This window comes from Triturus cristatus, chromosome 2_2, assembly GCF_964204655.1.
Source record: "Triturus cristatus chromosome 2_2, aTriCri1.1, whole genome shotgun sequence".
Classification (NCBI taxonomy): Eukaryota; Metazoa; Chordata; class Amphibia; order Caudata; family Salamandridae; genus Triturus; species Triturus cristatus.
The window spans coordinates 40277477-40300797 of NC_140582.1; the positions used below are offsets into that span (position 1 = coordinate 40277477).

Here is a 23321-nt window from a genome sequence, read left to right on the forward strand (position 1 = left end):
TGAAGATCAGAACCAAAGCCATGCAGTCATATAATGCATGCAGAGTGGATGTTCTTGATATCGGAGTGGTTGACAGACAAATATCGTTAGGAAGAATGTTCCTCTAAGAAGATTTCGTTGATTTCTGGATTCATATCTGAGGGTCTAGATAGGAAGCCATTGATGATATTTACTAGGTGTAGGAAGTTGTGTAATTGTAAAATTGTACAACATTAATCAAATATGCACACTTTATGCACACAAAATAGTAAATCATAATGTAGAAAAGTTCTTGTCAAGCAAATTTAGGATGTTTGGTTTCTTAAGGTTATCCTACCTTTATCTTAGTGGAGTACCTTGTCCAAAAGCAAGCGAGTTTCTAATGCTTCGTTCGGTCTGAATCTAAACGTGAGCAATGTAAACAATGTTTAATACATTAGAGATTGTGACTGAAGGAGAGACACATTTATTTGAAAGTAAAACCATTTAATCTAACATGCATTAATATTGACTCTATCAGCAATCTGGAAAAATCCCCAGTGGAAATGTATCACTCACTACAGACCACTAATACCAACATTAACCATGGGTAAGTATTTCAACATTATTGTATCTTTCACTAGATTATTAACAGTGGCTACCCTTTTCTGCGTTTGTGGAATGAGGGTTGTGCACTGATCTTTCTATATCTCCCAATTGCCTTACAAAGTGTTTGTGCTCCTTGGCTTATGTTTGTTTCTTCATAAAGCAATCAGAAGACCCAATACTACTGAGCTTCTTGGGGTTCTAATAAAATGAAAAGAGTTGTGGGGGATCCAACATACATATCACTGCATTTACGATAACACTGTGGGAGTCATAGATCAGCTATTCACTGATACAGTGTCTTCCATGTCAGTTAATGAACACATCGTTGTTCATGTGAGGATCTTTGGAGTTCCTACCCTGTACACCGCTCTTTTAGCTATGTTCCTGTAGCATGTTCATTGCCTTCCTGTGGCTGATCCTCTGAAGTTCCCTGCCCCACTGGCACCCACTGCCTCCCAGTTCCACCCCATTTGGGAGCCTATATAAGAGGTCCTCAATCCCAGACAGGTTAAGGGAATGTCTCTGAGGAGAATCAACCTCTTCATTTTACTCTTCAATTCTCCATCTTGTCTGAGTCCATTCTGATTATTATTATTTTTTTTGTTTAATTTACATTGAAATTAAACTAGTTCATTAATTAAATACAAATATAATGTAAAAGTGACAATTATTTTAAGACAAGACAAATTAATAAAGATATTAATAGTCATGAAGGATTCTTATGAGGGATGGATTTACGTAATTAAGATATCCACAAAAGGTGACCTTAAAGACATCAGTATATTTACTCCCACAATTATGCCACAGTTAGATCTTTCTAGCTAAGGGGGAATTGTGTTGTTACTTACCAGCAATATTCATTACCCCGATAAAGGTCCTCCTTGTCCCAGTCCTTACAAAAGTGAGGCGATTCCACCTTCCGAGATGCCTTAACAACACTAGTCCTTTCTTTATTTTTAGCATTTAGCCCCCTCGTTCCCCTCGCCATTCCTGTCAGTAACAAAGCCAGACACAACAACAGCAGGAGGGAGGGAGAGAACATGTCTGGGGTAATGAAGATAACCGTTAAGTATGATACATTACCCCCTCATATGACCTTCTTGTCCCAGTCCTTAAAGTTGTGATGACTTCACAAGCCAAGCAGAAAAGAAAGCATGACACCAAAGGTACATGCTGAACACAAAATTTTAATCAAAGCAAGATTCAAGACATAGCTTCGTTCATAACACCAGTAGTAAAATTGTCCACAGAAGCATGCAACACATCAAGACGATAGTTCTTGACAAAAGTATGATGCAACTGCCAGGTAGCTGCCTTAAAAATTTACAGGAGAGAGATACCAGATGCCTCAGTCCAGGAAGCAGACACAGACCGAGTGGAGCATCCCTGGACATGAGTAGGAAGAGCCAACCCCACAGATTTATGACTGGCAAACCACCAAGCACACCCACCTACTGATGGTGGAAGTAGACACCTTCTTACACTTAACAAAACACACCCAGAGGCCACAAACAGAGCAGGAGGAAGATGAAAGCCCTGAATAACCTGTGGATCAATCTGAAGGGCCCAACTAGTATCTAAAACAGAAGGAACCAGAGCATCCTCTTCCCCTGTAAAATCAGGATGAGCAATCCCCTGCTGTAAATGGAATTTAGAAGAGACCTTGGGGAGAAAGGCCAGATCTAACCGCAACACTACCCTGTCAGGCAGGAACAGCAAATAGGGAAAAGAAATGAGCAACGCCCCCAACTCACCCAATCTTGGAGATGACGTAATGGCCAACAGGAAGGCTGCTTCAAACAAAGGATCGAAAGGGGACAACTGAAGACCCTGCAAGACAGCAAGCAGATCCCAAGAGAGTACACTCACTGGAGTGACTAGACGCCGAAACCTAAAACTCTGTAGGAATCTGACCAACAAAGGAGCAACACCCTCCAGTGCAACCCCAGAACCCCTCCAGGTAAGGATAGCCACCCACCAGGTAGCCAAAGTAGAGGGGGAAAGATTCTTCAGAAAACCATCCCTGAGAAAGTCAAGTATAGAGTCTGGATCCCGAGCCACAGGATCCACACCATGAGAAGCACACCATTGGACAATGGAGCTCCAATGTTTATTGTAACATTTAAGGGTGGAAGCCCAGTAGCAAAGCTGAATATCTCTCGCCAACAAGGAAGATCAACCCAAAGACTCCAATGTCAAATGTTCAAGAGCCAGACAGTCAGTTTCAACTGACGGAGACAAGGTAATGAAAGAAGAGGAAAGTTAAACGGGGACGGGATCTCCGAAAGCCAGACAAACCTGCCCATGGACAACCTCCTCAACAGCAGGAACCAAAGGCGGTGAGGCCAAAAAGTGGCGATCAGGATAACAGACACACTTTCCACCGGGATCTTCTGCAGCACCCTCGGGTGGAGGAGAATCGGAGGGAAGGCAGGCAGAAGACGCAAAGGTCGGGGATCAACATGGAATCTACTGCCCATGCCTGAGAATAAACCACCTCAGAACACAACCGGGGAAGGAGGGTATTGTGAGGAGGGGCAAACAGGTTCACTCATGGCTATTTGAACTAGAGACAAATGTCCCTGAACAGGGGTACAGACAGATGGTACTGGACCGAAGACGGCAAGTTGCTGCTCAGGTTGTCTGTATGAAAGTTCAGGTGATGCTGTAGGTACACCACCCTCAGGGCCCTGAGGTGTTATTCCACCCAAGAACAAATCAGGGAAGCCAGATGATTCAGAGCCACAAACCTGTCCCCCTTTGGCAATTCAAGTAAGAGCGAGCCACCTGGTTGTTGGTATGAACCAACATATTCGCTACTGGCAGCTGAACCTGAATGAACTGCATTGACTGTCAAATGGCTGCCAACTCCCGCCAATTGGAGGAACGGGCGCTGCCCTCCTGAGACCACTGAACCTTGGCCTCCACAGACCCAAACATGGCACCCCAAACCCAGTGACTGGCATCAGTTGCTAACAACAGAGGAGGAGGAAGCTGCAAATTGACCCCCTTCTCCAGGTTGGGAGTGTGGAGCCACCAATCCAATTCCTGGGCCAGCACAGGAGGGAGAGGAACCAGGAAATTGTAATCCCCCTCAGAGGGGTCCCAGTGAGACAACAGATGGCCCATCAGAGGCTTGAGGTGCAGACGAGCCCAGGGAACCACAGCCGTGGTGGTTGCCATTAACCCCTGGACTCTCAACCAATTCTGAGCCAGAGCCAATTGCTGGGTCCAGAGATCCATCAGAACACGCTGCAGTGTAACAATGCAAGCATGAGGAAGAAACACAGCCCCCATCTGAGTGTCGAACAAACCGCTGAGGAACTGCAACCTTTGCGCAGGGACCAGCTGAGATTTTTTCAGATTCGACTTACAGCACAAGTGTTGGAATATGTTCATGGTAGCTCCCACTGCCAGCAGAGCCTTAAGAAGGGTGGAAGCGGAAATCAAACAATCATCAATATAGGGAAACAAAGAGAAACCCTGAAGTTGCAAAACCCTCACAGCTGGAGTCAATACTTTGGTAAAAGTCCGGGGAGCTGAGCAGAGCCTGAAGGGTAGCGCCTGAAACTGGTAATGCGTCCCGGCTACCATAAACCGCATGAACTGTTGGCTTGCCAGATGGACCGGCACATGAAAATAAGCATCCTCCAGGTCCAGGGATGCCAAAAAGTCACCTTGTTGGATGAGAGGAATGAGGGATTGTAATGTGGTCATCTGAAAGATCCAGCTGCACATCCTGGTTAAAAGTCTTCAGAATCGGGCCAGGTATTTGGGGGCCAACAAGGGAGTCGAGTAGAAGCACAGACCCCTTTCTGCCTCTGGTACTGCAACAATTGCACCCTTTGCCAGCAAATTGTTCACTCCAGATATCATTGCATTTCTCTTCACTGGGTTTCTTGTTAACGGGGTATCCCAAAATTGAGGTGGAGGAATCCAGTACCCCTGACTGACGACCAATAGAACCCACTGATCGTAATTCAAACTGGACCAACAATCCTGGAAAAACCAGAGTCGGACTCTAACCCCTGCATAGCTACTTCTGACCAGCCCAATGGGGCTGCTGATTCTGGGGTCAGGACTTGTTAGCTTCTCAGACCTTTGGCCCGTCGACGAAAGGGCTGAAAAGGGGAGAGAACCCCTGCAAAATCTCTTTATGTAAGAAGGACTTTTTCCTCAGCCCAGACTGGTAAGGCTTCAGCAATTTCTTCTTTGCAGAATGCTGCACCATCGTGTTCAACTTGCCCCCAAAAAGCTTGGGACCCTCGAAGGTTAACTTATTAATCAAATCCTTTTGTGCTGCTTCCAGACGCCATGACTTTGTCTACAGAGACCATCTACCAGCCACCGCAGCTTCAGCCGAAGAGGAGAAAACCCATAGGGCATCGGAAGTAACATCGGGCACAAATTGAGCCAACACCTCCATCTGAGCCAAAATAGGAGTGGGATCCCTTTGATCCTGGAGATAATTGAATACATTTTCAAAATCCTTAATTTGGACCTCTGAAGCATACACTGAATAAGTAATTGCCTTGATCCCAAACTTAGAGGAGGCATACGCCCTCTTTAAAGCAGCTTCCACCTTCCTCTCAACAAGATCAGAGAGGGAAGACTCCTCCGAAGACAAGGAAGAGGAAGAAGTCGTTGATGACAAAGTGGAATTATTCTTAGGCACTTGAGGACATTGCTCACCAAACTGTGCCAGTTGATATCTTTTACCCAAAAAGCACAGAATCCCCTGCTTATTGATGTCGTACCATTCATTAGCCAGGATATCTTTGATGATATTATGTATCGCCAAATCATCCACCACCGAGGGACTATACTGGGAATAAAAGGCATCGTCCAACAAAGCTTTAGGATCAAGACCCAGTAGCTCCTGGATAGGAGCCAACATGTCCAATAAAACTTTCCTCTGGACATATTTACCTTTTGGGGGATTGTCCCGTTCCTCATCATCATCCCCCTTAGGGTCACTCAAGGCAGACTAAACCGCATAATTAATGAAGTCCTGTAAATCTGTCCTAGAAATCTGCAAAAGATCATCCTCCTGCAGCTACTGAAAGAAAAGGACTTGCCAGACAAAGGAACAGACTCTTCATCCCTCATGATTGCAAGAAGCCAAGCAGGAAGTGAACAGGAACAACTTCCTATTTATCCCTGTCTCCCAACAACAAAGTCTCACACTCTATAAGACTTTCATAGCGGAAAAACAGCCTTGCGACCTCTCCTTCAGCCACATACACTAAAGATACAGCCGCAGGGGCCAGGTGTTGCCAGAAAACCTCAGCACCTGAATGGCCTGCCTGGGACCGCCCAGCCAAGCACATGCGTGGGGAGCGCGGCACAAGCAGAGCAAGGTCGCGACCTACCTAAAACACGGTAAGGTCAGCACAGATCTGCCACAAACGGCTGAAATAACAAACATTGTTAAAATCACAATGATGCACAGTGAAAACGAAATCTTCCGTACTCACAGCAATCAGACAGCACTTTGCATTGCGAGAGCCCGTGTACGGACAGGAAACAAAACATGAATGGCGAGAGGTAGAAGTGGTTTATATGCTAGAAATAAAGAAAGGACTAGAATTGTTAAGGCCTGTCAGGAGGCAGGATCGTCTCATCTCAGTAAGGACTAGGACAAGGAGGTCCTATGACCGAGTAATATGTTTGGAGAGATAAATGTGTGGTCTGCCTTGCACGTGTGGGAATAGCGATTCTCCAAATTAAATAACAAGAGAATCAGAATTTCATTAAAGACACAAAGGCTATGTATTATTCCTTTAATGCCACTCCACGCAGACATTTGAAAGTCATACATCATATAGAAAACGGTTCCAGAACAGACCTTTCAAGGCATATAAAAGGCTCATGCACATCACAGTCTGCCTCTTTGAAATGCGAACGAAACTCTCTTTTCATGTTCTAACGAAGAGAAAACAAATCTACAGGCAACAGAAGAACATCTGACAACTGAAGCCTCATAGGATAAGATGGATGTGGAAACTTCCAGCAACATCCAAGTTCCTCCAAGCAGAAAATTCCAAATTGGTATTGAACTACTGGATGTTATCTGAAGTAATAGGAGGTGTTAATGCTCATCTTATAAAAATTCCTAGCAGTATTCAATCTGCAATTGTAACATGAGATCATAAAACATTACTTCACATGAAAACATAGTGTTCATTACACATTACAACATTGCTTGTTAGCTTAAAACATTTCCACAAAGAATGTTAGCGCTAATGTCCCCCTTTTAGTTTTTTTTGTGAGCCTCCAATACCTCAAAGGGGTAAGAAGGTGGGATAATGGTAGACTGTGTCCCTTCAATGAAATTCTGATTCTCTTGTCATTTAAGTAGGAGAATCACTATTTCATTACAAGATCGGAGGCTACCATTATGCATGTTGGTAGTCCTGCAAAACCACATCTGACATGTGTTTGATTGGCGTGCAGTAATGTTTTGCAAAGGTAGTGGAATTAGAACAATCAGCGGCCCTCATGTCCTCCAGTCTGCTACCGTTCCAAAAAGATTGACTAGGTATAGGTACTCTCTTAGAATGACATTGAAATCTCTGGATAGCTACACCAGCTGATTGCATAGTCCATTTAAACAATCTCGCAATTGTAGCAGATGTCAGAGCTCTAAAGCTCACAAAGGAGATCAGAAGTTGCTGTGTACCATCAGGGCGAAGCTCCCTCATCTTGAATTCACACACAATTGCTTGCAGAGCGATATTATAGATAAAAAAGTGTCAGACATTGTTTTGGTTCTCTTAACCAACTCAAAAATTACCCCAAATACGTCATAAACTCTGTTACTTCTAAAGCTCTGCTATCCGATACCCTTTAAATAGGATATTAAACAGAACAAGGAAGCAAGTTTCATAGAAAGTCTTTCGCGATCCACATATTAATTACTTGGCCAAGAAGAGAACAACTTTTAAACTTAATGAACATCCCAAAGGGTTTCATATTTAGGCCTATGGGGTCTCCTTAACCTAATACTCTGAAGAACCCTCCAGACAATTACATTTTCCCCAGCACTTCTATCATTGACTATAGTGTGTCCAGCTGAAATTGCAGACCTGCAGCAATTAATTGTTCTATAGCTAAGGCCCTTATCAAACTGTTTCACCCAAAAATTCACCACTTCAGCAATAGGGGCCTCAATGGCATCCAGGTTCCTCTACTAGCACCAACGTACACATGTACTCCAAATACATTTGTATATACTGCAGGTTCCATTGGGCCCAGGACTTCTCAAGTAGTTCCTCAGCTCTTCCCTGAAGGCTGACATTTCCATAGATCTCTCGATATTCTCCAGGCAAGAATGTTCAAAGAACATGCCAGAATCAGAGGATGTTGTCTTCCTTCCATGTCTCTTAAAAGGTCGCTCGGCAGGAAGAAAGAAGAGATTGTCGCAAGTTAGATCTAGGGTTAATAGAAACCATGTGTGGGACGGCCAAAGGGGGGTTATTAGCACCAGGGAACATACTTCCAGTCTGACTTTCTGAAGCACCCTCTGAATCATTTCGAATTGGGGAAAGGTGTAAGCATAAGATCCCTTCCAAACTTGTAGAAAAACTACACTGCCAGAGTACCTCTTCAGCTGAAATGTCAATCTGCTTGCAAAGATATCTAATTTTAAAGGACCCCATACCTGGCAAAGACTTCTGAAGTAGCTCTCATTCAGCTTCCAGTCACTGTAATCCCTTAAGAACCTCAAGTTCCAGTCTGCCATAACATTCCTATTCTCTGGGAGATACTCTGCTCTCAGGTTGATGCTGTGCTACAGACAAAACATATAAAGTCTCTTGGCTAAATCTGAATGGTATGAGGATCTGGTACCTCTCAACCAGTTTTTGTACACCACGGCAAAAACATTATCCATTTTCAGATGAACAGCTCTGCCATGCAAACGGTGTTTGAAGCTCATAAGAGCGCAAAGACCCGCAGTCAATTCCAGATCATTTTTGTGATGAGACCTTTCCTCATAAGACCAGATACCCCCGGTGTCCTGTGTCCCTAGTCGAGAACCTCAGCCATGAAGACATCTGACTCCAGAATAAACCCAGAGAGCAACCAAATATCGCCCGGCCATTCGAGGCATCCAGATTCTCCAGTTACCAGATCAACTCTAACCTGGCCTCCTGATCTAATTGAATCCTGTCTCCATACCACAGTCCACCTCGAAGAGCCTCCACTTTCACTCTCTGTAAAGCACAATAGTGTAAAGGGCCCAGAAATATAGCTTGAATGGAAGAGGAGAGGAGGCCCAGGAGACTGGCAAGCTCTCTCAAAGTTAAGGAATCTCATCTTAATACATACATTACCTCCTTCCGAATCTTAGCAATCTCCTTTAAAGGTAAAAGAAGGACCAACTTTACTGTATCTATAGTGAAGCCTAAAAACTCCAAAGATCTGTCAGGAGTCAGAATAGACCTCTCCCTGTTTATTATAAGATCTAATCTCTCCAGAAGACTTATGACCATATTCAACCTTTCAGAATCTGATTCTGCATTGGGACATAATTAGAATATCGTTCAGGTATATTATCATGCGTACTCCCCTTTTTCTGAGGTAAGAAGCCACAGCTCTGATCACTTTGGTAAAGCAAAAAGGTGCTGAAGAGAGACCAAAGGGGACCACTTGGAATTGAAAAAGACGATCCTGCCAACTGAACTCCAAATAAAATTGGCTCTCCTGGGCCATATGGATAGTGAAATAGGCATCTTTCAGGTCTAATTATACTAGTCAATCCTTCTCAAACAACATATCTCTCAGGAGTTGGATCTCCTCCATCTTGAAGTGTCTGTAAACAAGATACCCATTTATGTCCCTTAGATTTACCACCCTGTGTCCTTTTTTTCTACACGGAAAAGTGTGCTTATAAAAACGTTGGACTGTAAGGGAACTTCCACTAATGCACCTTTCTGTAGCATAGAATTAACCTCTTTCTCTGCCACTTTTTCCTGGTCTAAAGGTAGAACTAGATTTCTTGGGGAAAAATGTCTGATCAGGAAGGGTCACTAGAAGCTCGATTTTGAAACCCTGAATGGTTTCTAAAACCCATGGGTCTTGAGTAATCATCTCCAAGACCTGGGAAAAAACCTGAGATGGCCCCCCACTCTTACTGGGGAAGAAGAAACAAGAGAAACATTTGTACTCACTTTGACAACTGTTCAAATCTTGACCTCTTCAAATCCTCCTTGTCTAAATTGGGGCATCTAGAAGTCACTGCCGGCAGGAAGGCTCCTTCTGCTGACCCGACCAAACACTCCATGGTTAAACACCCTTCTCATGCTGGATTGAGCCTTTTCAAGGGCTGTGCAGGTGGCCACATATTTATCCAGAGATTTGATCATATCTTCCCTAGGATATCCCTTAGGATTCACTGAGGGCTCCTTCTCAGCAAGGTCACCTAGCTATGGACTGATCTTGGTGAAAATGACCCTATGCCGCTCTGCTTTGAGGCCAGCAGGCATTGCCCAAAAGAACCCATGTCCTTTGACTCCAACCCCTGAGAAGTTTAGCATTTACAGGGGTCTCAGTGATGTAGGCTTCCTCTGCTAGATCTATTATTCTAGCAAGGGGATCTAACACATCAACAAGTTGATCCTGAAATGCTTTAAGGGACCTCTCAGATCCTTTTCTAGGCTCCCTGCCAAGTTTGAAAAGAAAAGTAATAAGCTCCGGATCAAGATTAGGAGTAAGGCACACTTTATTGTTGATCAAGGGTCTTGAGCATTCAGCTCTAAGAATATTATGAGCATATTTTTCCAGGGGGTTTTGGATTCATATCCTAATGAACCTACCCACGTGATACTGTGGCCACCACTCTTCACTTTTTAGGGTGCCTGATACTGTGCGGGTAAAACATTGCTTGCCCCATAGGGTCCTTCACTATCTCCTTAGAGGTAGATGGAGCCTCATCATCTGAAAGGAGGTCATCTATAAGGAGGTCATCCTCATCTACATCCCCTTGGTCTAAATCAAAGATATACTCGTCTAGTTGCCCCATGTTAGGATCCTGTGTGCCAATCTGAGCATCTGAAAAAAGTGTGTCACATGCTGTCTCTTATTACCCATAAACTGCTCCAGGGTCTCATGGATGCAAGAGTGCATCTCTTGCTGTATCAATCTTTTAATTAGGACATCATTAGATTGCGTCTGTGAAACTTCAGGGGCCTCAGGCTCCTGATCCGACATAATTGTAACTGAACTATTATTAGTTAGGACTCCTAACTTTACTACTCCTAAACTGAGAAAAATCCTAACTTTGAGACTTTCAGTATTCACAGAGTGCATTTAGGCGTCCTAAAGTTAGGACTCCTAACTTATGTGAATACCGAAATGAGTAAGTGCCTTCTGTGAATACTAAAATGGTAGTAAGTTTGGGATTTTGTCTTAAGTTAGTTCTGTGAATTGGGCCCAGTATCTCTACATTGATCAGCTGTGTCCCATAAACAAAATAGAGGCTGAGGACAGCTGGGACGGCTGAACCGTAGCGGTTGCCCAAAGGCTTTCCTCTAATTTTGATTTCCCTGATGCATCGTGAGTAGTAGACGGGTCAGGTAAATTCCCCAAAGAAAAGAAAGAAAGTTAAATCCTTACCCTGATGCGTCGTAGCAAGTGGATGCATCGAGGAAACGTACACCACGATTGCGCATGGGGCCAGGCGTCTGCCCAAAACCCATGCGGGACTGCCTGCATGATCGAGTCCGACCTCTGGTGTTGAGGAGGCAAGGGGTCCCCACCGGGACCAGCCACCCCACTGGGAAACAGCAAGGGAAGGCCCGGCCGCCGGCTTTGAAGAGGTATGTCTTCCCCACTGGGTCTAACCTCCCCAGCGAGATGCAGGTAGCATAAGCCTTTTGGGACTCGTGGGGAGGACTTTTCCTAAATGGAAAATGATAGCCCAAATTAACGAGGACTCAGGCCCAGTGAAGGGACCTGAGGAGCCTGAAGGGGTGCGCAAAGGTGAATAAAATCAGTTAAAAGTGAGATCTGTAGTGCAACAGGTAAAACAGGGGGTGCCACTCTCAATTTATACTAGAAAAACACAATGTGCAGCAAAGGAAAGTAACAAGGATATTAAACAAGGTACTTATTTGCATGGAGGCTCATTTAAAAGATGCAGACTGTGATATACATGAGCCTTTTATATGACTTGAACGTTCTGTTCTTGAACAGTTTTCTTTATGACGTATGACTTTTAAGTGGCTGTGTGGTGTGGCATCAAACAAATAATGCATATTATTAGCCTCCAGTCTTGTAATGAAATTCAAACGCTTCTCCATGATGTTTTTCCACCCTGGAAATGGTCAGAGATTTACATCAGTAATGGGCTTGATGAAATTAATTTCTGTGAAGGAAATGAGTATTGACCATCCTCAAAATTTCGTGGGGCTGTAGGAGGAGGAATTTCTATTTTGCAGTGGCACTGGGAAAATAGGGGCAGCAACTGTTCCCCACCCCCGTATAAAGTTCAATATTATAAGCTGGTCAACAAGCAGTAATGAAACCCTGTGAAGTGTCTTTCTCTGAAGCTGCTATGCATATTCAAATAGAGCCAAGGATTACTTGTAATTAAGCCAAGTGTTTTACACACTTTTAATTTGCATATCTACTTTTAAAATTGTCCTTCTGCAATTTTTTTTCATTTTTCTTTAATTGTGCCTACTTTTAACACTTTATTTAGCTATTTGATTTGTTAAAACATACATCTAATCAAAGAATTAACAGATATTTATGGTCACAAATTCCATTCATAGGTAGAACATTGGTAGCACCATGTTTGGGTTAAGGAGAATATGAAAATTGAGGCTGTGTCAAACATTTAATACCTCTCATTGGTGTAAAATAATTTTCTGGCTTCCCCTTTGCACTTTAGAAACATTTTCAAATGTATTTTTAAGTATATAACAGGCATAGTACCTCAAATATAGTAACGTGCTGGGAAAATGTATTTTCCTAACTGGATCAAAATGCAAACTATGACATGACAATTGACATTGTGTCATGCATATACTGATAATATATCTACAATTTATTATTTGCCTTAGCATTGTAATTAGTGATCTCAGTCAGGTTTAATGCCTTATTGGCACTCATTTTCAATATTTGTAAGGCCTACATGTCATATTTCTATCTATATATACACACTTACTTCAAATAATTTTTTCCTTTACTTGATATTGTACAAATATGGGTTTAAGAAATAAGAGAGGGCTTTATAGAGAATACTTTTAATACAGCAGAAATATATACAAAAAAGTGATGGATGGAATGCTTGATTTAATCTCGAAATACAGATAATTACTCAGGCCGCATCCCAGTTCACCATTATTTTGCACACCATATCACATGAGTTTGGACCCACCCACATGCAAATCAGTTTTGACTCTACTCCAATGGAAACACTCCAGCTCGAACTGCCAGATCAGGTCATTCCTGAAATGGAAAACAAGCAACCCAGGATCATTTTCACCCTAGTTATGGCTCATTAGCCAGGTATAGCTTGGTTTCAGTGACATAGTCTGCACAGGGCCCACATCTGTGTATACCTGACCCACTTAGGGCGACACACAAAAGTATACAAAAAAATGATGGATGGAATGCTTAAAATAAATTTCAGCCACTGGTAATTACTCGGGCCGCATCTCAGTCCATCATTATTTTGCACACCATGCCACCTCAATTTGGACCAAACCATATGCAAAAGGGTCTTGCCTCTGCTCCAATGGAAACAGTCCAGCCCAAACTGACAGGCCAGGTCTTCCAGTAGTGGAAGTGCATAACCCTTTTGCACAATTTGGAGCACCCATTTGTCGGTGGTTAATGCTTGCCATTGGAGAGGTGTGTCTGATCCTGTTGTCAATGGGGTGTATGTGCTGCATTGAGAACCCAATAAAGATGTTTGGAGGCAGTAGCAGTCAGAAGGCTGGGGATCTATCCAGCATGCTGGGTGTGGGCCTTGCCTCCTCTATGTGATCTGCATCCCCGGTCATGAAAGGACAGCAAAGTTTGCTGGCCTCGGGGTAAATTTGGTATTGTGAAAACCTATGGTACTCCCAGCCATGCCCATGGAAGGGGGCAAAAGGAGTGTTGTTGGAAACCCAAGAAAAGGCCCTGGGATCTGGCAGTGACCTGGCTCTCCTTGAAGTGCTCTAGCCTCCTTATCATCTTTGTCTCCAAATATGCACCAAATAGATGAGAACCGTCAAAGGGCATGTCCATGAGAAATGATTGATAGAGCTGCACACCCGTGATGGTGTGTGGATGAAAGAGAACCCAGGGGATTGAAGGCAAGTGCCATCGGCTTGTGAAACGAGCTCCGTGGAATACGTAACCGCGACAAGCCCATTCGCTGAGCACTGCTGCGAATGAAGGAAGTATAAGCATTGCAAAACAACATGTGCTTATGAGGGCTTCTTCGAACACTGAACCCCTAAAAATTCCATCACGTTGATTTACTGCAATTCAACTTGAAACTTAGTGAGACCATACTATCTTGAGAGAAACTGACTTAAACGTCTTCACCATGGAATTTTAACACTACATGGGAGCATCTGACAACTGCAGTTAAGGCCATTTCCAGTCCACTTCCTGAGGAGAACCCTAGAACAAGGCAGGGTTTGAAACGCGTTGACTCTAAGCTGAAGCTAGAACATTTGTGGGGCACTGTTGGGACTCATTAAAAGAAATGTATTTCCAATTGGTGGAATGACCCCATCCAACATCAAGCTGTATTCAGCTTAGTAAACAGGCAGGATTTCTTGAATTGTGTTATGTCCGCCTGTTCCTTCATATGTTATATAAGGACTGGTGCCCTCTAATGATTTTTGGAGGCAATTGACATTTTGTATGGTGTTTATGTTTTGTATACATGTTTATCAATTATTTTGCGTTATTATTCACAGTCACTTTGTTGGTAAATGTGTTATATTGTATTTTGTGTCTCTGTGGAGGACATGATGAAATGTTTTCACGTATAATGTTCTGAAACTGAAAATTAATGTGAAATAAATCATTCATACTTAGGATTTATTGTCTAGGTATTGCTAAATAATTGTTGAACAGCCTATCTGGTCATTTTCTTGTTACTCATATTATAGTGGTCTAGGCCAGATAGTGACAGGAACTAAGCCTATTTTGGTTCATTCATGAGAGATGATTGGACATCCTCTAAAAACCTAGTGGACCTCAACCAGGAAAGGTGGCGGCATGCCACTGTAGAGGCCAGAACTATAAACATCCACATGATGATAATAATTTGCTCAGTGAACATGCAAATTCAGTAGCAGTTCCAAAGTCTGTAGAGGTACTGCGTTATCTATAAACAAAAGGTATGTACACAATATTTTGTACCGAACGCTGATAATGTCATCAAATAAATAATAATGGACTTGAAGTACACAGAATAATAGGTGCCCTCTCTGTTCCATAGAGGCTATTGGAACACCCCGAAAAAGGACCCTGGGAATTCATCCCAGATTGAATAACGATCTAGACTGGTATGTAACACAACCCAGAGCCCAGTGTGGGGTCCCTATCACTTTAAGTTGATGTATCCTCTTTTATGATAAAAAACCTAAGCTGTTTTTTCATATTCACTGTATAAATTCAATGCCCACACATATACATGTTTTATGTTTTACATGTAGTGTCCCTATAAATAATACACCCAGCCCTGAGGAAGAACTTCAAGATAAAGAGCAGGCCCACCATGAAGGTTGAAACGCATCAGCGTTTCAATATTGTGGCCAGGGGGTGCATTTCCCCAAGATTTAAGTTACATAAAGGGAAAACTAGAGGGAAATAGTATTATACACTACTACTATTGCGCAGACACTTTCTACTTTTCCCCTACCAAAGGGCCTCATGACATCCAGAGGATTAAATGTTCGAGGGGCCACAAAAAATCTAATCTCTAACAAATCCCTGCTTTAACTTTGTAGTTGGACACGTACATTTGAATGTTACATTTTCATATGTCTTATTCCTATGTTAATGAGTTGTCATATAATGTATGTACAAACTATGTTTTGATATGTCCAATATCTATGTAATTGAGATGTCGTAAAATGTATGTTTAAACTGTATGATGTGTTACATTTTTACACGCTATATGTTTACATACTTTTAAAGTCTATTTGGACCAAAAATACAAAAATATCAATCAATATTTGTCTTATATATGTTCACTGTTTATGTTCACATGGATGTTGATTTGAGATGAGGGATACACACATATAACAAAGAAGGGTAGAGAGGAGGGAGAGGGAACACACTTAGACAGAAAACCGGGGCATAAATTGCACGTCAGGATGTGTATAGGCTACACGGTTCACGAAATAATATACACAATTATGGTATAGGGGGTCTTGTTGTTGTGCATTTAGTTTTATTGATCCCGTCCCCTATTTTTACAACAGGATCACCCCATATATGTTAGGCAGCACCATAGAGGCCATGGCCCTTCCTAGTGAGTCAGTTGTGTTCAGTCCACACTAAATGATTAACTTTGCTGCATTCCGGCCATTATGCCTGGTTCAGAATGGCTCATCCCTCTTTGAGAAGCATGGGCAGCAGCTGTGCAATCAAATCCCACATGGCATGAGTGTTTCAGCCTAAGAGACATGTGGTGTTCGCTGATCGCAGTGTTGAGCTGGTGGAAGACAAAATCAGCTTCCCAAAGGTATACAGCCTCTTGCATCCCCTATCTGGTGGGGTACTAGTGAATGTGTTTGGGTTTACCTTTTCTGTCGAGGCCTGCACTACCAAGATCCCGGGAGAGGGATGCTTTGGAAGGAAGGCTGGGGTAAGGCAATGTCAGAGGCCAATCAGTTTGTGCACAGAAGCCCCAGTGCAACGTTTGGCCCAGGCACCCAGTACAACGTCGGTGAAGGCCTCATTAAAAGGGGAACAGAGGATCCACAGAACTTGCCCCCGGTTGAAGCACCATCTCTTCAAGATGTTGGTCTTCACCTTGACAGAGGGTAGCTGTAGGTCGAGGACCTCCACTGCCCTGCACATCTCTACCGCAATGATGAAGCCTCTGCGGTAGGATGCAGTGGAGAAATCAGGCCAAAGTCTGGAGAGGCGTCCAGGCCAGTGGCATCACCCAATTCCACATACTAGTTTTCCTCCTGGTAGGATTCGTCTTTCAGAAGGCCATAATCCTCTTCATCATCCTCTCCTTCTGGGAAAAAGGGGTCTAGGGTAGGTTACGTGGTCTGGACTGCACTGGTTTCAACGTCGAGTGGCGTTAAAGGAGAAAGGTTCCTCTTTAATCGGTGTCAGTGGCACCAGGAATGGCATTGGGTGGACTCGGACTGGAAAGGGTGGAGACACAAGTGTTGGCTTTAGTCCAGATCCAGGGGTAGAGCTAGAGTGCCCAACTGGTGTTGACGGTGAACTCACCAAGAGTATTCCAGAATCTCTCGGATCTGTCACGCCAGAGGGTTCAGTTGACTCAGAAATGGGGTGCATGTCATTATAGAACTCCTTGAGTTTGGCAGGAGTCATGGCTGAGACCATATCTTAACTCTTCCTAGAAAATATCTTCCTCAAAGGCTTGTGAACAGTCCAAACCAAGAAAACACTGCCCTATGGAAAATATCTAAAGGGCCTATTAGCATAGCGGGCGAATCGCCACCGCCGGGCCGGCGGTGGCGATCCGCCCGCCAAATGACCCATCTTCACCTTCCGCCATATTAGCATGGTGAGGGGCACCGCAACGGACGGAAAGATCGTCCGCCGTTTTTCCGCCGGTTGAATTCCCGGTCGGGCGGAAAAGGACTTCAATATGGTGGCGGTGCCTTGCAAGCACCGCCATCCATATTAGGATGTACCATTTTCAGGGCCTTTCCATGGCGGAGACTCCGCCATGGAAAGGCATGCGGAGTTCACTTTGGGGGCCAGTTGCAGGCCCCCAGGGGGGTGGGGGGCTGCATTTGGGGGGTACCCAGGGTACCCCCTACATTGGCATAAACAAGGTGGCAGGCACCGCGCGGTGCCTGTCACGTTGTGCATGCCAATGCACAACATGCATATAGTGCATTGTGGCGGGTGCTGCTTACAGCACCGCCCGCTAAAATGCAATATATGCGGGATGCCACCGTGGCGGTGGCATCCTATTTGCCATGGCAGGACTGCCGCACCTCTGGAGGTTGGTCCCCTATATCATTGCCCGCCATCGTAAAGGACCCCTAAATTTCTTAATGGCCCAACAAATGGCCAAAGCATCTTTTTCAATAGCAAAATAGATGTTCTGTGCACCCTTCAATGCCCTTGAAGAACAAGCAATCAACCTTTCTTTCCCTTCAATCATTTGTAGAAACACAACACCCAGACCTTTACTGCTCTCCTCTAGTTTCCTTTCCTTTCCTTGCACACTTTGGACTGCCACCTTCAACCCAGGCAACCTTGTGCCATAGTGGAAGGGTGGCTGTGTTATGGTCAGGATAGTTTTTATGCAGGAAGTGTTACCTTCCTGCACAAAAACTGCAATCGGAGGCTTCTTCATCTTTGTACATGTGCTGCAGAGAGGAAAAAACTAGGAGATATAAAGATATTTCTCCTCATTTTGCCAGGCTCATGCAGGTGCAACATTGTGGCACACAACCCATATCTACAACTGTTTGAAAATATGGGTTTGCATCAAAATACATGGGTGAATGCGCAGGAATGCCCTGCACCTCCCATCGAACACCTCACTGATGCAAAATAACACAGGGTAGCGCAATGTGCTGACTTGTGCTACTTTGTTTTTTACAAAGCAGCACAAATTTAAATTTGCCTTGCTTTGTAAACACCAAAATGGATTTCGCATCGGGCTGCATCTAAAAAATAACCTCACACCCGGGGCAAAATCTTTTTAAATCTCGACCTTGAAGTAACTTCTTAGCATATACCCAAAGTGTGAAAAAACAGTCTTCTTGCAATCCGCCTCTTTGTAACCACTATATTTTATAGGTAATAAATTGGTAACATTAATCTACCCCTCCAATAGAGAGAAGAATTTTAGCAAATATTTTTGAAATAGCATCCATTAAAGATATTAATCTATAATTACTTCCATTTTCCTTTTTGTAAATAGGTTTTACCACTAACCTTCTACATGATACTGAAATTCGCCCTGATACTCCTATCTATGGAAACAGGGTGTTAGGGTTTCAGCCCACCAATCAATATTAGTTTTTAATTACAATTGTTTGGAGGTTACCAGATCCTGCTGCTCTACTCAGCTTCAATATCAATATAATATCCTTTACTTGAAAAATGATTTTAAAATTCCTGGCTGAGATAGATGCACACTAGTTGGGAATCTGGTTTAAGATCATAAAGGGTGTTGAGATGGGTACCCCAGTTTTCCTTTGAAACCGTACTTAAAAGTGAGGTGGAATTAGATTTATAAGTATAATTTACTAATTTCAAAAATAGTTTTGGACTCTCTTTTTGTACATCAGTCCTTTTTCCCCACTGACTAATGAAACAAGCTTTCTCTATTTTATTAGGGTCTTGTATACTCTTTTTATCCTTTTAATTAACAAAATTGGTTGCAGACGGAAATCGTCTGACAGCATTTTGCACTTTCCCAATTTTGTTTTTTAATTTTTGACAGCATGAGTCATACTATTTACCACTCGTAGAGCCAGATATTTTACTCTTGTTCGCATTCACAGATTTACAAAAAAGTACTACTCGGAAGAATGCAACAGCATTGACAACAGATGATGTGTACCAAGCAAGCATATTCTCATTTAATTTTAAAGTCTACATGTATAGAGTTCGTAGCTTGGTATTCTACTAATATTTGGATGTGTGAAGCATCAATTCTAGTAGCAAGTCTCTTTGGATATTCTAAAAAAAATAAAGGGATCCACCCTTATAAGAAAGTATAGAAGTGTTCCTCCAGACTACGTGTGTCTCCTGCAATGGTGGAAAGAACACAGCTTTGTTTATTCTACCTGTGTAGGGAATTACCATCTTGTGCGTGATTTCCCCCAGATGTCTGCTGTTTTCCTGGTTTAAGAAATCTTTGCACCTTACTTTGGCTAACCAGTAGTAAAGTGCCTCTGCACCTCTTTTAAATATGGACGGATTTGCATACTCCTTCAGGTATATTTCAACGGCCTATTTGTCACTGATACATGGTACAAATTGTACCCAGGGCCTGGAAGTTAAATGCCAGTAGTTGTCTGCAGCACTAATTGTACTCTTCACTACAGTGGTAGTACCATTGTAGTCTAACAGTAACAGTGTAAAAATTGCAAATCAACCTGCCAAAATAATCTATTTTGATATGTTAAAAACTTCCTTGCAAATATTATTGACTCCCTCCTAAGTAGGCCTTGTAACCCACAAGACAGGGTACATACGTACAAGGAAGTGGAGGAGAGAGGCGTTAGCCTTCCTGGCTCAACGCCTCTCTCCTCCACATCTGAAACGTGAGGCTGCACCATATTCACATGAATGTGGTGCAGTCTTGCGTTTCCCCCTGCGATAGCCCTAAGTTTAGCAACTTGGCGCCAAGACAGGCACCCTTGCACTAGAGTGCAAGGGTGTCTGCATGCAGGGGAGGATTGTTTATGTGTAGGAAGGTGTCATTTCCTGCACATAAACAATCCTAGAAATACCATCCTGTCAGTTTCATGTGTGTTGTTTTAAGCAGCACACATGCATGTGACAAAATGGCATGTTTCAAAAAGTTTATTTATGTGCAGGAAGGGACAACTTCCTGTACATGAACAAACAATGGCATTTTGCTTTTTCCATGTATGCTGCACAAGGCAGTAGCACACACGGAAAAAGCAAAAACAAAGAGAAATAATGCATTTCTCCTCGTTTTGCCATCGTAAGGCCAGTTTTTACCTGGTCCTAATTTTGGCGCTGCCTCCTATGTATGCCACCCTTGTATATAGGGGGCAGCATCAAAATGAATGGGTGTTGCGGTAAAATGCCCACCGCAACACCCACTGCCCACCCCTTTCACACTAACCATAACATGAAAGGAGGCCTTATGTACAAGGCAGCGTTAAGCCACGTTAAATGGCTTAACGCTGCCTTGCACATAAGGCGCAACACCTATCGCCACCACAACATCAATATAGGTGACGTTGTGGTGGCGATAGGGGCTTGTACATATGTCACATAGTATTTAAAAATAGGACATGTAGAAATTGAATCTTAACATGTCCTTACAGTGACTAGTACACGAAAGCTATTATCTCTTTAGAAAGGCTGGTTGGCTTATACGAAAACAATGGGAAGTGATATTAATTCAGCTACCTCAAGTTAGCGAGCAGCTAGAAAAATAATTCAGCAGCTCTTTTTACTTTTTATTAAAAGCCTAACTCTATGGTGGTAAGGTTTTAGTAAATGTTAATGACATGTAACTTTTAGAAAATTTCATTTCCCTATCTGAAACCCCTGAAAGCTAATTTACATGAGCCTTTCAATTCTCACTCAGCTGGTGAATGGTCCTGAATAAGGTATCAAAACTGCTCCCAGAGCAGAGACAATAGGTTGGATATGTGGAGGTATTGTTGTTCCTCTGGCAGGATGATCATTTAGTCTGTGCTCAAGAGCTTAATTTACTTCAAAGGGGCCTCTCATGTCACAATCAAATATCATATGACCTGAACAACCCCTTCTTTTATGCCTTTAGTCAGGCAGGTACCAATCTCAGTGGTGGGAGAGCTGCCCCTAGAATGGAGTGAGTGCAGAGCAGGAGATGCCTATTACCCGGGTCACACCTCTGGAGGGGATAAGGGTTTTATCATTTCAGGAGTGAAGGGCTCTGTGGGGTTTTTCCCAGTTGGGCAGACTGGAACTACTGCGATAGTGGATAGGATTGCTCTTGGGAACTTGTTACAGCATTGGTTAGGGACGGGACCGGATTCAGCCCCACCCAAATGGTAGTGCCAGAACACTATTACACCTGAGGACAGCAGAGGACTGAACCTGCTATCCATGACATGATGGGAACCTTTGAGTACTGGACCTCCCCCTCTTGTACTGAGGGCAAATAAGTGGACTTCAAGGCTGAGGAAGCTAACCTCCTGTTCAAGATACATAGACACAAGCTCCAAGAGACCTTTCCTGAAGATTCCTAGCTGATCAGTTCCAACTGGACCTGACCTGGACTCTATTGGTGGCCTGTGCTGGAATGAGTTCCTACCCCAAATGCTGTTCCTGAGATCCTGCAACCTTTGGCTGCATCTGGCTGGACTTCTCCTTCCACTCCTGAAAACCTGAGTCCGCCCAAGGTTCATTGCCACTTGACTGACGAATCAGGTTTCTCCCACTCAGACCTTCTCTGCAGCAGCAAATCCAATTCAGCAGGATCTCCCGGTGAAGGTATTTGGCCTTGTGAAGCCCACATTGGATAGACCCCACAACCTCAGCCTGCTGGAGGATTCAGAGTACCGAACAAGAGATGTGCAAATGTAGAAACCTTGCATCAAAAGGATCCAACTGGTAAGGGAACTTCCCTGGGACTGAAATTCGAATTTTATGACAAGGAACGGAGGCCAATATTATGCATGATTCCTTTATTTCTCCCATACACAGCAGCAACAAACATTTGTCAAAGAATGGAGTATTGAAACATTCCAGTAAACTTTAGAACATGCATATATCCTTGAAACTTGCAGCCGTCTTCCTTCTTTTGTTGCTACTCATACACAGATAAGTACATTATACTGTTACTTCGTAGTGCATGAGATATTGGAATAAGAGGGTGGTTTATGCACAGGATATGGGTTGTGGTTGTGTACTGAGAGCAGGTGTGTTTTGGGTAAATGAATAAGAAATGTAATTTGGTTTAATTATTAAAGATTAAGAATTCACAGAGTTGAAGGCAGGTTGACGTTGAGGCTGGTGAACCGACATGTTATGGAAGTGTAGGTGTTGTTTATGTCAAAATCAATGTTTGGTAAGGAGGGCATTTGATTAAAAAATTATATTAGATACAATGGTTGAGCTGTTTTAAATTTAAGTGCTTACCCGTCAGCTGGGCGACTGCAAACCAGCAGTGCATCAGCGGGGAGCGAGTAGATTGGCAGCGCATGTGAGGAGCTCTGAGGTCTGAGATTGTGGGCTGTTTGGGCATCTTCAGCTCGCGCGGGGAGTAGGGGCTTCTCAGACTCACGCGAGTGTGAGGAGACTGGTTTGGCCAGGCAGGGCCGCCCGATGCATTGTGAGAGCTAGTAATTTTGAAGAGTAGGGAATTTGCTGTATTTGACAATGGTGGCATAGGGCTGCCATATTTTGGGTACGACACGATGGCGTCAGAAGTGTTTAAGAATTTGCCTGCAGTTTATTTTCCTGTCAGCTGTTAGTGGTTTAGCAAAAGGAGGGAATATCGTAGAGTCAGTTACTGCCAGGGTATTTTTCAGTCAGCTATAATGGTGGATTAAGGTAATTTTCTTATTGTAACAAAGAGCAGAATAGGGTTGTTATGGAACAAGTTGAGGAGTCAGTTCTTGAAGGTAAAGTGAAAGAATATATGGAAAAAATATTTGGTGATTTAGCAGTGAGAATAGATAATAAGATAGAAAATTGTGTGGAGAAGTGTTTCAAAGAACAGGATAGTAGGTTGAAGGTAGTAGAGGAGGAAAGGCACTGGTCTATGGAGGAGGTAGAGCCAGTAGACAGTGGAACAAATTTGGGAGTTTCAAAAAGGACACAAAAAAGAAAGCATGTTGAGGTGCAGGAGAGTAAGCAGTCTGGGTAAAAGGCAC

The 23321-nt window shown here is 43.3% G+C and overlaps 1 protein-coding gene across 8 annotated transcripts in view; it reads right to left on the reverse strand.

Annotated features, from left to right (window-relative positions):
• Window positions 1-316: 316 nt before the first annotated feature.
• The window catches only part of LOC146861800 (uncharacterized), a 1595865-nt gene continuing 1572860 nt past the window's right edge, over window positions 317-23321 (reverse strand). For all 8 annotated transcript variants that reach the window (XR_014978338.1, XR_014978334.1, XR_014978336.1 and 5 more), the window contains one exon: window positions 317-381. The gene's annotated coding sequence lies outside the window, so the exon portion shown is untranslated. The remainder of the gene's footprint in view (window positions 382-23321) is intronic.